Source organism: Monodon monoceros, unplaced genomic scaffold (genome assembly GCF_005190385.1).
Source record: "Monodon monoceros isolate NGI ecotype Baffin Bay Population unplaced genomic scaffold, NGI_Narwhal_1 Super_Scaffold_12, whole genome shotgun sequence".
Taxonomy (NCBI): domain Eukaryota; kingdom Metazoa; phylum Chordata; class Mammalia; order Artiodactyla; family Monodontidae; genus Monodon; species Monodon monoceros.
Window position 1 is genome coordinate 10,202,266 of NW_021703768.1, and position 12,977 is coordinate 10,215,242.

The 12,977-nt window shown below is 44.1% G+C and overlaps 1 protein-coding gene across 3 annotated transcripts in view; it reads right to left on the reverse strand.

The window, feature by feature from the left end:
- The window catches only part of CTNND2 (catenin delta 2), a 778,687-nt gene that overhangs the window by 31,582 nt on the left and 734,128 nt on the right, over positions 1 to 12,977 (reverse strand). The window lies entirely within an intron of this gene.

The following is a 12,977-nucleotide window of genomic DNA, read 5'->3' on the forward strand; positions in this document are numbered from 1 at the left end:
CTAAGTTTGCTGTAATCTGCTAATGCAGCAATAGGAAACTAACAGAGAGCAATGAATTTGTTTTAAAGCCATGTTTATTTGGGGGTGTGCTAGACACAATTGATTAGACTTGTGGACAACTTAAGATGATTAAATACCTGCAACAAGGTACTGCGACAGGATGTGAATATAATTTTCTTCCATTGTCTGTGTTTTGGCTAAGGTCCCAAAGCAGTGAATACCAGATGACCCATTGCTCCATATATATCCTCAAAATAAAGAATTAGATCATCCATTCACAGTTGTGAAAGTGGAGGACAAAATAAGGTCCTGCAGCATTAAGACATGCTCCATCTCCAGATTATATAAGATTAGGCTGAGAAGTCACTAGTGGGTGGAGAATGCCAGTGGGGAGGGCTTCCTCGGAGGCAGTCAATGGGCTGGGCATCCCCCATCCTTCCTCTCCTGAAGCCCAGGAAGTGAACTCCTTATTCTGCCTGACCACAGGCTCTCTGGAGTTTGGGGGTCGCAGGGACTGGTGTCTGCAGTACCATTATCAGGGTGATGCACAGACTCAGTGCCAGAGGTGGACCAACCATGGAGCTTAAGAAGCTTAGGTCACAGGCCTGTCCACTGCATGACCCCCCTCCAAGGCCTGTAGGAAATTTTATATTCATAAAGTATATTCTTCTTAAACAGGATTACCCAAACTACCTAAGCTACAGGGCGCAAAATCTATATCCACTCTGGTCTATGTGCAGTGGAGTAGCAGAAGCCTGAGGTGGATGGAGAGTTCGGAGCAGTTAGCTGGAGGCGGCCAGGTCCAGGCCAGGAGTCCTCAGTTGGAGGCTGGTACTGGTGAGCAAACTACACTACTGCCCCCATGAGAGAAGGAGCCAGCATGTGGGGATAGGCGGGATACGAATGCCAGGCTACAACCTCATGGGCCGGGCTCTCTCTCCTCTCTGCTCATCCCCCTTCCCTGCCAGAGCCTGATGGGCGGGGTGCATGGGGACATAGGAAGGAACAGCTTCTGAGAGGGCGGAGGGGGGGGGGGTGTGCAGATGGAGGCAGGAAGAGAGAAGAAATTGATCATGATCTTCTTCCCAGTCAAATTAAGGCTTTCTTAGACGTAGTTTATCCCATCTACTGGGATCCACTGAAAAGGTGGGGTGAGTTTGAATGAACTGCCCAAAGTAAACAACAAGAATGGTGGTATATTTACATTAAAGTTAGTGAGTTTCTTTTCTAATTTGAAAAGAGATATGCATCCCAATGTTCACAGTACCACCGTTTACAGTAGCCAAGACATGGAAGCAACCTAAAGGATAGATGATAGATGATAGATCTGTCCTCTCCCATCAACAGGTGAATGGATAAAGAAGATGTGGTACATATATACAATGGAATATTACCCAGCCATAATAAAGAATGAAATAATGCCATTTCCAGCAACATGGATGGACTTAGAGATGATCATACTAAGTGAAGTAAGTCAGACAAAGACAAATATCATTTAATATCACTTACATGTAGAATTTAAATACATGAGACAAATGAACTTATTTACAAAACAGAAATAGACTCACAGACATAGAAAACAAACTATGGTTACCAAAGGGGAAAGGCGGGTGTATAAATTAGGAGTTTGGGATTAACAGATACACACTAATATATATAAAAGAGATAAACAACAAGGTAAGGTCCTACTGTAGAGCATAGGGAACTACATTTAATATCTTGCAATAACCTATAATGGAAAAGAATCTGAACAAGAATATACATACACATACATATATATGTATGTACGTGTATGTATACATACATATATATATATATATATATATAAAACTGTATATATATGTATAAGTGAATCACCCTGCTGTACACCTGAAACTAACACGACATTGTAAATCAATTATACTTCCAAGAAAAAAAAAAAAAAGCTTAGCGAGTTTTCTAGTTCCTGATTCAATCCTTTTCCTCTGCCTGTTGTCTCTGGGGTATTTTCAGAGGTTCTGATTTAAAATGTTACAGTAAAGCCACCTGGCAGAGCAGAGGCAGGAAGGAAACATTCAGCTTGGACACCGCTCGCGAGGATTTTCCCCAACTTGGAGGTCCAGTCCCACAACAGCTCTAACTACTCACTTCTTGTTTAGAAACTGCCATGTGCATCGATTTCCACTTTTGCAGAATTGATTTTTGCTTCTGTTCCCATTTGTGCCTTCGTTTCTGGACAGATATCATAGGATTAGTGTCTGCGAATTGTCTCCGAGAGGTTAGGGGACCTCATGAAGGAGGACCTTACTTGTCGATACAAAAATCAACACGCGAATGTGTGTCATAGCTGAGTTTAACCTCACCCTTTTTGTTTCCGACCCCAGCTTGACACACAGTGATTTAGAAAAGAAAGAACTCAAGGAGCTACAATTTTGAGTCTTGAGGACACTGCACTCAGGTTGTTTAAGAGTCTGGCCAAAAGTCTTCACGTCCTTCCAGTCATCCCTTGGTGAAGAATTTTCCAGCACAGTAGAAAGATTAATAAATTCCTGGTAGGCAATTTCCTTGCTAAAATGACAGCTCTACATTCAGTCGTTTAATTTATTTCTATAGAGGATTTACCACCTTTCCTTCACCATCTTAGATACTCCCCAAGTAAAAATCTCTTAATTTTCAAAATGGCAACATGCTAAAGCGAGTATAAAAGTATTTCTTGCTCTTCTTGCTGCAAAGCTTAAAGATCAAAATTTTGAATTTTGATCATGTTGTGTTTTTTTCCTTGACAGTATTTCAAAATATCTTTCTAGTTCTCGCTGCAATCCAGTATTGATTTTTAAATATCCAGCAGGTGAGGGTGATGAGGGATGTGAAGCATGAAATGTGACTTCAGTTCACAGCGGTCAGGACCACTGGCTCATCTAGGTATAGAGGTCAGTCTCCTGGAAGCAGCGAAAGACAACACGGAGCACTGTGTCCACTCTCTCATCCACTGTAGTTTGGACATTTGAGGAAATCCGCAGGCACCCCCTTCCCTATCCATAATTACTTATTGATTTCTTATTTTGTGAGTGCAGTGGTGGCAAGGGCCAATGAAATGAATCCCATGGCAGTAAGAAAAGAGAGTCCTGCGTGATTCAGGCCATGAAGGGCATGACTCCACTCCCATCAAAGCTCATTACTCACTGGCTGAATGGTACCCGCAGCCTGAGAGTCTATCTTTAAAGATTAGTTTTATGCTTTGTTTCTCTCATTCAAATGGCAATAGTGAATACAATATTGCTATCCGTAGAAACACCTGTGTTTCAAGCACAGGTGGTTGGGCATTCCTTGAGACAAGCTCATCATGCAAGATCCCAACGTTTCACATGGTGGGTAGGGGGATAGGGTGCCCTACAGGAACACAACTGTAGAAACACGGGGACACGACTATTAGTGGGGGTAAAATGAGTCTGGTTTCGAACCCTGGTGATTGTCAAGAGGTTGGATTCTGACCTTTGATATGTCTTTGATTTGATCCCTGCATTTATTTATTTATTTATTTATTTATTTATTTATTTATTTATTTTTTGCAGTACGCGGGCCTCTCACTGTTGTGGCCTCTCCCGTTGTGGAGCACAGGCTCCGGACACGCAGGCTCAGCGGCCATGGCTCCTGGGCCCAGCCGCTCCGCGGCATGTGGGATCCTCCCGGACCGGGACACGAACCTGTGTCCCCTGCATCGGCAGGCGGACTCTCAACCACTGCGCCACCAGGGAAGCCCTGATCCCTGCATTTATGAACGAAGGATTTTAATTCGCTCATAGAGTGGTTGAGTAGATGCTGTTCTCTCTGAAGCCCTTTGAGATACGTAGAGCAAAATAATGAGCCTCAGCATTATAAGCCGAACACTGGACAAATTGTCTACTTGACAATAGGGACCAACGTGTCCCTTTCCATGATGATTGTCTACTTGACAATAGGGACCGCCCTGTCCCTTTCCATGATGACTTTACAGGGTCTGTTTTAAAGGCTCAGCATGTTTCCTTGGCGAGCAGCCCATGGAGAAGCAAGACAGTAGAACAGAGGTGGTGCCCCCTCAGTTAACATCACCGTCTTCTGGTACCCAGTGCTCAGAGGCATTCTCACCGTGATGCCCCGAGGCTTCCTGTTACTTCTTCACTCCATCTCAGGACACGTCTGTGCCTCAGAGGACAGAGCAGATTCATTGTACCTGGAGCTCCACGACTTCCCGTAGATCCGTCACCCTGAGAAGGGTTCCCATGGTATCGCACAGGATGGCCTGGGATGACTCCATGTTGCTATTGTGGCTTTTCTCAGAACCTTCTATGGTGGTCTGGAGTTCCCAAGGGTCTTTGCTGGGGCAGAGGGGTCTTACCTGCTGAGTCCCATTGAGACCCAGAGACCAGTGTTTGTCTGAAGGTGCAGATGGGAGCCGGGGAAGGACAAAAAGCTGCTGTGCTGTGCTGGCATGTTCACCCTGGGACTCTAGGAACATGTCCTACATAAGGCAGATGTCATGGGAGTTGGCAGGGGACCTCCTGGCTGGCACCTTGACCTAGGGGCCGACCACGACCAGGTAGGAATTAACCACCATCCAGTGCAACATTCAGGCATCCTGGCTGTAATTCTTTAATAAGAGGTTATTTTGCCCCAACATGAGAGCAAATGTGAAGATCTTGTTTGCATTTCTGATAATTAAACATTAACATAGAACTATTTAACTAGAATTGAAAGAAGATTTTGATTCAAAGCCTAAGAATCATATGCTAAATCTTGTTCAAGTCTGAGTTCAAGTGATAAACAAGCTTACATTTTAAGTGACTGCTATGTAAATAACACTTGAAAGCAAAATGGGGCACGCCAATTTTAAAACCAAAGCCTGTTAATGGAATTTGTGTTTAGGAAGCCCCACTATATTGGTCTTGGACCTAACGTCTCACGAAGACCAGCAGTGATCTGTAATGGCTGAGAATGAGATAAACGTCAATTTTTCTTGTCATTAAGCTGATGGCTGCATTGACAACCTTCATGGACACTGGTAGCCAAGAGGGAAATTTAGAAGGTTGCAGAAACAGAGAAATCAAAGTAAGTATGAACTGCAATTTTTTAAAATAAGTTTATTTATTTTATTTATTTATTTTTGGCTGTGTTGGGTCTTCGTTGCGGTGCGCAGGCTTCTCATTGCGGTGGCTTCTCTTGTTGTGCAGCACGGGCTCTAGGTGCGCGGGCTTCATTAGTTGTGGCACGTGGGCTCAGCAGTTGTGACTCGTGGGCTCTAGAGCACAGGCTCAGTAGTTGTGGTACACGGGCTTAGTTGCTCTGCAGCATGTGGGATCTTCCTGGACCAGGGCTCGAACCCGTGTCCCCTGCATTGGCAGGTGGATTCTTAACCACTGTGCCACCAGGGAAGTCCCTAAACTGCAATTTTTAAAAAAGTTAAACCATTTACCTTATTTTTGCCAAAGATGTAGACATGCTTCATTTAACTTATTTCATTTACTTCATTCTTGTTTTCGAGCACATAGTCACACAGTCTTTTTCAGGGAGCATTTGTTCATAATATACATTTAAGGTATCCATTCAGAATTCCATTCATTAGGAGTTGACATTAATTATGCTACAGTTGGGGGCAAGTCTCACTGCAATTTCTATGAAGGAATGACTTGTAAGTTTGTAATACACATCCTCCCCAAATTAATATCTGAACCAAGGAGGAAAATTGTTTTTTCTATAAAAGTACAAATAAATCTTATCTAGTTATTAAACATTATAGCACCATTATGTTGCACAATTTTTAGCTCTAAGTTCATGCTCTTTATGACGCTTAAAAGTCATTCTTTAAAAGTTTGAATTGAAAATTTATTTCTTTTTATTGAAGTATTGTTGATTTACAATGTTGTGTTCATTTCCAGTGTACAGCAAAGTGATTCAGTTATCATTCATCTAAATTAATTTGCTCTACAATTATTTCAGATGGAATGATCTTTAATTCAGATGTGGTGAAGGGGTCGGAAAAGTGATTTTCACAGGAGGTGATATTAAAAAATATATTCAGGGAGGCAGGTAGGGTGGAAGGTGGAGTACAGATGTTTGGAAAGGCTCCACAGGGTGGGAGACAAGGAGGGAGAGGGAACTGGAAGCACAGAAGTTAGGTACAGCTGGTGGCTGAGTGCAGGCAGAGCAGGGATTAAATGGAGAGCTAGGCTGCGGCTGCACCTGAAAGGTCTCACGGGCTGCGCTAAGATGTCTGGATTTCTTCCTGCGGGCAGTGGGAGCCACTGAGAGGTGCAGTAGTAATTTAATCAGGTGTGCTTTTTAGGAAGTTCACCCCGGCTGCCCTCTGGAGAACAGACAGGAGTGGAGGAAGCCAGACGGCGCAGAGACCATTTAGGATGGGGGCTGATAATCCAGAAGACGGAAGCAGCTTTTCATGGCCATGACCGTGGAGAGAGATGGATGGAGACAGGAGACTGGGGTTTTCTGGTGGGTTCGACGCAGATGTGTGAAGGAGAGGAAAGAGCCAGTGGTGGTTCCTGGGTCCTGGCTAGGGTGACAGGTGGAGGGCTGTGATCAGAGAACGCAGGGAGAGGAGCCAGATCCAGGAACAGCTGGCTCACGTGAGGCGCTGCAGGCATCTGAGTAGGTCATCTAGCGGTTGGCTAGATATATGGAGAGGCCGGGCCTGGAGAAAGAGATGCGGGAGACCACTACACGTGGCTGGTAACTGAACCCAAGGAAGGGCTCCACACACCCAGCAAGAGGCCGTGTGCGAGATGAGAAAGATCTAAACACAGAGCCCTGAGTGACACCAACATTTAGGGAATGAACAGGAAGACGAGCCCATAAAGGATGGAGGAGGGACAACCAGAGAGCCTGAGGCAGGGGACAATGGTGTCACGGGGAGTCGGGAGACTTTCTGAGAGTGACGCTGGTTATCACATTTTCAAACTATCAACGTACAGGGTCACAGCAGGGCCTCTTATCGGAGGGACACGGTATGCTGTTTCCTAAGCCAGGGCCTAACCTCACCCCTTTTCATTCCAACCCTCTGCACCACCCTCAATCCAACGAGCATGTCTTCAGCATCCTCGACCTGCCACGTACACAGATTCCGCACTAAAATGGAATAAAAGCATTCCAGCTACCTCTAAAACCCTGACAACTTTCATTGTCACCACTGGGCTTCCTACAAAACCCTATGTGTGTAGTTTGGTTTACCTACACCCCATCATGCAAGAGTCTTTGCTTTGGGGCTGTGCAGACATTGCCAGTATCGTTGGCTGGCACAGCTGCTTAGGAGAAAGACTGTGGGAAGGGGGCCCTGGATTAGGCATCGAGGGGCTGGAAAGAGGGAAGATGAACAAAGAAAGGGAATCGTGAAAATGTAGGTGAAGGTGAACAACGATGACCATGATAAAATGAAATACTAGGATCCAAATGTCCAGCTGCCTGTGGACAGGATGGCAAAGAGCATTTGTCAGCCAAACGGCATGAAAACTGTTCTAGGATTCACAGCAGTTAACTCCCACTTGTATGTGACTCTCCAGCCGACAAAGCTCTTAGATGACCGCTGTCCCCTTTGAGGTCATCAGCGATGTGGCCAGGCAGGTGTATGGCGTTTACCTCACGGATGAGGAAAGCAAGGGACGGGAATGGGACCAATGGGGAGATGCCCGCAGTCTCCATGAAAGGATGTGAAGGTTCTCGGATGCAAGGGTTGAGGAAAGTTCCAGGCTCTGATACATAAAGCAGAAGGAAGCCATCGCAGAGGTCCATTTTAGACCATTTTTAGAGGTTATTTACTTTTCTGGAGACTCTATGTCAGGAACCTGCCCACCCACCAGGTTCAGATAGCTGGATACAAAACAACACCAGCGCATCTCTGATCCCCGACTGTGAGGCCCGGTGAATCGTCCCTGTCCCTCTGAGGAGTGGGTCACAGGACTGCCCAAGGTCAGATGCTGCACCGATGGGCAGAGAGGCTCACGTAACTTGCCCAAGGTCATGCTGCTGGTAAGTGGCAGGGGTGTGCCCTTAACCTCTGGCTGTTTGATTCTAAGTCCTGTGCTCTTTGTACTTCACCAGCTAGTACAATGAGCCTTCCAGGAACTAATACACTCCCAGGCTTCATTAGTTGAAGTTCAGTGCCCAGCACCAGGGAAGTATAGTCTCATTATTCTCTTTCTTCTCCGGCAAATAAACTTGGAAGAATATATTCATTTTGGGGTGCTACATTACGAAAGGGATGCTGACAAACTTGCACGCACGTGGAAAAGTGATAGCAATGGTGAAGGTCGTGGAAACGATATATTACAACTGAGCATGAGTTGTGGGAATGAAAAATATTGCCTGCCGTATCAGTAAGCAAAGGATGCTGCAGCCATCAAGCCATCACATTACAGCCGCCCTGACAGTGAGCCCTGAGGGAACTCAGGATGGAGCCAAGATGCCCCCCATCTAGCAGTCAGCCACTGCAGCTACCCCCTGACGGTGCCCCCTGAGGAGACTTAGGATGGGAAAGCACAGGATACTGGCCCCAGAGAGCTGAGGTGCACATCAAAGCAATGATTTCAATGAGCCCAGACTCTTGCATCTTCCCGTATGCAGAAAATCACTAAGCTCCTTAACTTGAGATGTCTGGTTTTCTTTAATGAACAGGCATCTTTTGATATTCTGACTACCTGGTCTTTGTTGCAGAAACTCCTATGTATCCCGGCTTCCCCTCTTACTTCTTTGGAGCAGTCCCTCAGAGTCACCTGAGATGCTGGGTTCCAGGCTTAAGTCCTCAGTTTTGTACACCGAATAAAACATAACTTTTAACTTTTAGGTTGTGCTTTTTTTTTTTTCAGTCAACAGTTGTAATAATAATAAATGTTGCTATCCCTACAACTGAGAAGGGATGGCCTTGTACAGAGTTGGTTAACTTCAAAAACAGGAAGGCTATCATAGAGAAGAGAAATTAGACTTTTTAGTATGCAGTTGGAGGGCAGATGTTGCAGATAGGGAGATTTTTGCTTAATGTAAGAAGTTCTGAAAAATCATGGTCACCCTGAAATGGAATAAAATGCCCCATTAGGTAGCGATTACAATGAATATTTAAGATACTTGAACAAAAGCAAATGACTACTGGAGCTGATACTGCCTTTCTTCTTTTAGTAAAATAACCCCTTTCCTCCTGCTACCAAGTTTTAGCAGGTATCACGGCAGCCCACTTTTCCTGTCCTCCCCCACAGCTGGGTACCTGGCCGTGGCCACATGACTGAGTTCTTGCTCCTGGGAGGAGAGCAGAAGCTTGCTGCTTGCTTCAAAGAGCATGACTTGCCCTCACTCATCCTCTCTCTCTTCTATGGGCTGGAATGAGAAGGGAAGAGCTAAGCTAGGGAGCTTTGTCCACACAGGCAAGGATGACACCCTAGTACAAGGCAGAGTAACAAGATGGGTCCCAGGGTTACCTGCTGACCCTGGACCACCTGCCTAACCAGCTACAGTTCCATGAGAGGGAAAGAGAGACCTGTTTAGCTGGAGCTTCTGTATTTTTGAGTCTCTCTGTTAGAGTGGCTTAGCCTGGGTCCTAACCAAAAACGATTTTTTGGAGATGTACATAGGATTAAGGTATTATATAAGGGTTTGTAAGAGATGATTTCTATAATAATTGTACATACACACCCCCAGCAAATTTATCTTCTTCCAAAACGAGTTGTCCCAACAGACCATACCATAGTCGAACATAATCAGTCTACTATGTCAGTGACCTTGTTTTTTTAAAGTACCAATGTTCAAAAAAGTCAAGAACTTTTGATCTCTTGCTTTTCTTTTATCCCTTTATCAAGTCTGTTCCAAGGCTCATCTTCTTTTCCTTTAGAAAACATCCTCTTCAAAAATACAGTACAGATGATAAAGACATTTTAAAGTTCTCTCTGTGGTTATCTAATCTTAAGGATTGGTTTAAAAAAATACAAAAACGTGATGCATTATTTAGCCTGCCAGTGATAACATTCTTCTTCAGTTATTAATTTTCCCTTGGAGAAAATCAGAAGTCCAGGCCTCACTGAAGTTGAAGATTTGGATAATGCAAATGTTTTGGCTCACAATGTATCAGGAATCCAACATAATTTGGTCAGCACTCCTGGCCAAAAGAATATCCTGATGTACTAAATGGATTTCTAAGTAAAATAAAGTAGCTGAGCTAATGAATTGTGATTCTGGCCTCTGTGCTTGGGTCCTAGGAGGAAATAAGCCAGTGCCAGATGGACCTTTAATTCTGTCTCATAGATATGCCATTTTTATTTCAATTTCCATCTCTCTACTCATGTTTTTCCTCTTAGACATAACGCCCTTTCCTCTTACCTCCTAACTTATGCGCACTCTGCAGATTCAAGATTTTGCTTTATAATTTTCCTTCTCTTAATTTATCCAGTAAACCTGTGGTACATAACTCTGAATCTAACGTAGTTGCCGACTGTTGTTCCATATTTCATTTTTATCCACAGCAGCTGCTCTACGTGTCATGTTTTCTTTGGAATTCTTCCTTTTCTAAGCCCATACTAGGTGTTTAATAAATAGATTTGAAGCATGGATAATTAAAAGACATGGATCAGGCATTCTTAAATGATATATTAATTGTCAATGAAGAACAAAATGGAAATCTATTGTTCTGCTGATTAAAAACAATTCATAAGGATGAATGAATTTGGGTTTTCTCACCAAAGGACCTTTCAAAAAAGAAAAGCTTCTGTGCATTTTGAGCTTTGCTATTAGCAGCACTTATACTGAGCATAAAGTCCTCATTCCATATCACGACTGCATAATATGGAAGTTATTAAGAACATCTCTTGGGACTTCCCAGGTGGCACAGTGGTTAAGAATCAGCCTGCCAATGCAGGGGACACAGGTTCGAGCCCAGGTCCGGGAAGATCCCACATGCCGCAGAGCAACTAAACCTGTGTACCATGACTACTGAGCCTGCACCCTAGAGCCCGCGAGCCACAACTACTGAAGCCCGGGTGCTGCAACTACTGAGCCCATGTGCCGCAACTACTGAAGCCCGTGCACCTAGAGCCCGTGCTCTGCAACGAGAAGCCCGCACACCGCAATGAAGAGTAGCCCCTGCTTGCCGCAACTAGAGAAAGCCTGCGCACAGCAACCCAATGCAACCAAAAAAAACAAAACAAAGAAAACAGCTCTTTCTCAATATTTTAAAATCCTGGGTCAATGAAAAACATCACCATCAGCTTCTCCAGCCCGTCTTTCTTGAGTCTCCTCACATGAACCACATTTTAAGCCCTCTTTAGCTCTTGAGTTTTAGCTCCATTAAATTTCTGTCAACACATTCTTTTTTTTTTTTTTCATGGAAAGAGAGAGACAATTACACTTTCTGAACGCTACTACCAACACAGGAAAAAACTAAGATGGAAAACTCATACTACTATTCAACAAATAACTTGTAGAGTCTCTAAAAGCCGTTTCCCTTCAATGCAAAGAAGTATGAGAAGGTGCATTTCAGCAAAGAGATGTTCGGGATCCGAGGGAAAGTGGAGTTTATTTGAGGCAGTAATATTTCATTGAACTTCTGGAGCCACCGATTCAGAACGACCAGGTCTTTTCTAATTTATAGCGTGTTCTTCATGTCTGGCTGCCTGTTTAGCTGAAGGATCCTGTCCTGGGAGAGAATTCATTTGTCTCCTGGAAGAGTCCTGGAAGGAACCACGTAGGGATGCTGGGATGTGCATTTCAAACAGCATGGAACCCAAAACACTTTCGATGAACAGCAAGATACGTAGGAAAGGATATAATTAATTCAGAACACTCCCCTAACCCTTAATTTTGCAATGTTTCAGCCTAAACATACTTCCTCTTAAGGAACAGAAAAACCTTGAAAGAGAATTTTGAAATATATGGGCTAAACTTTAAAGTACAAAGTAATGAATGCTTACGGGAAACAGAAAGACCTCGGGGAAATCTAGAAATAGACTAACTTAGTAGGACCAGTATTAAATATTTACTTTTTCCCACTGGCTTAGAAAATGACAGATTTTCCCTCTGGCAAGATGGGTCTTGCCCCCTCTGATGTGAGTCTCTTGCTGTGACCCCACCTCCCGAGCCCAAGACTGGGAGGCTGAGGACCAAGGTGGCAATGACTTTCAGCTCCCCCTCTCCCTCCATGCAGGCTGCCAGGGGCTGCAAGGAGGTGCTCTGGGCAGCTGTTGATGGAAGCCCTGTTCACGTTTTCTGAAATCCTATGGAGATCGATGCCTAGGCTATTCTCCCTGCCAATCTGTCAGCGGCGTCCTCCGCCCCATTTGTTAACTCAAATCTGTCCTGGGATCTCCGATCATTTAAAATGACTCACATTTGCTGGTCTGGTAACAACAAAACGACAACCTCCGGGAGATGTTGTGAAAGGACTCTCTCCCCTCCCAAGCAAAAAAGAAAAGTATGCATCTTTTGTTCAGCAGCATTTGGGAATGAGGTGTAGAATTAAAATTTCTAGATGTGACCTTTTTCTCTTAAGGTTTATTTTTAAACCATTTTGGGGATGAAGTCTCCTCTGAAATGTATGATGTAAATTCCAGCCGGCCTGGGGAGAGTCTGCTGAACGAATGCCCAGCCTCTTGCTATGATCTACGGCTGTCGTTAGGATCATCAGCCCTTCAACCTGATCAGTAACTAGTTCAGGGTCTCAGGCTAGGAACGTGGGGCAGGCTGTCGGGTCTCTACTCAATATTCCTGGGCTGCAATTCTTCTCAACCTCCCGAACTGCTTTTTACATTTTTTTCTGTCTCCTCTCTACTATTACTACATTATTTATTGACGCTTTTTTTTTTTTTTGGCAAAATCCCTCTGTTCATTATTACTTTTTAGTCTATTATACAATACAGAAGCTCAGAAAAACAATCTTATTTTCTCTATGGCTATTGGTCTGTCCAATCCAGAAAGTTCATGAATCTTAGTGTATATTCAGGGGACACTTAGTGACCCCTTTCTTTTGCTTCTTCATT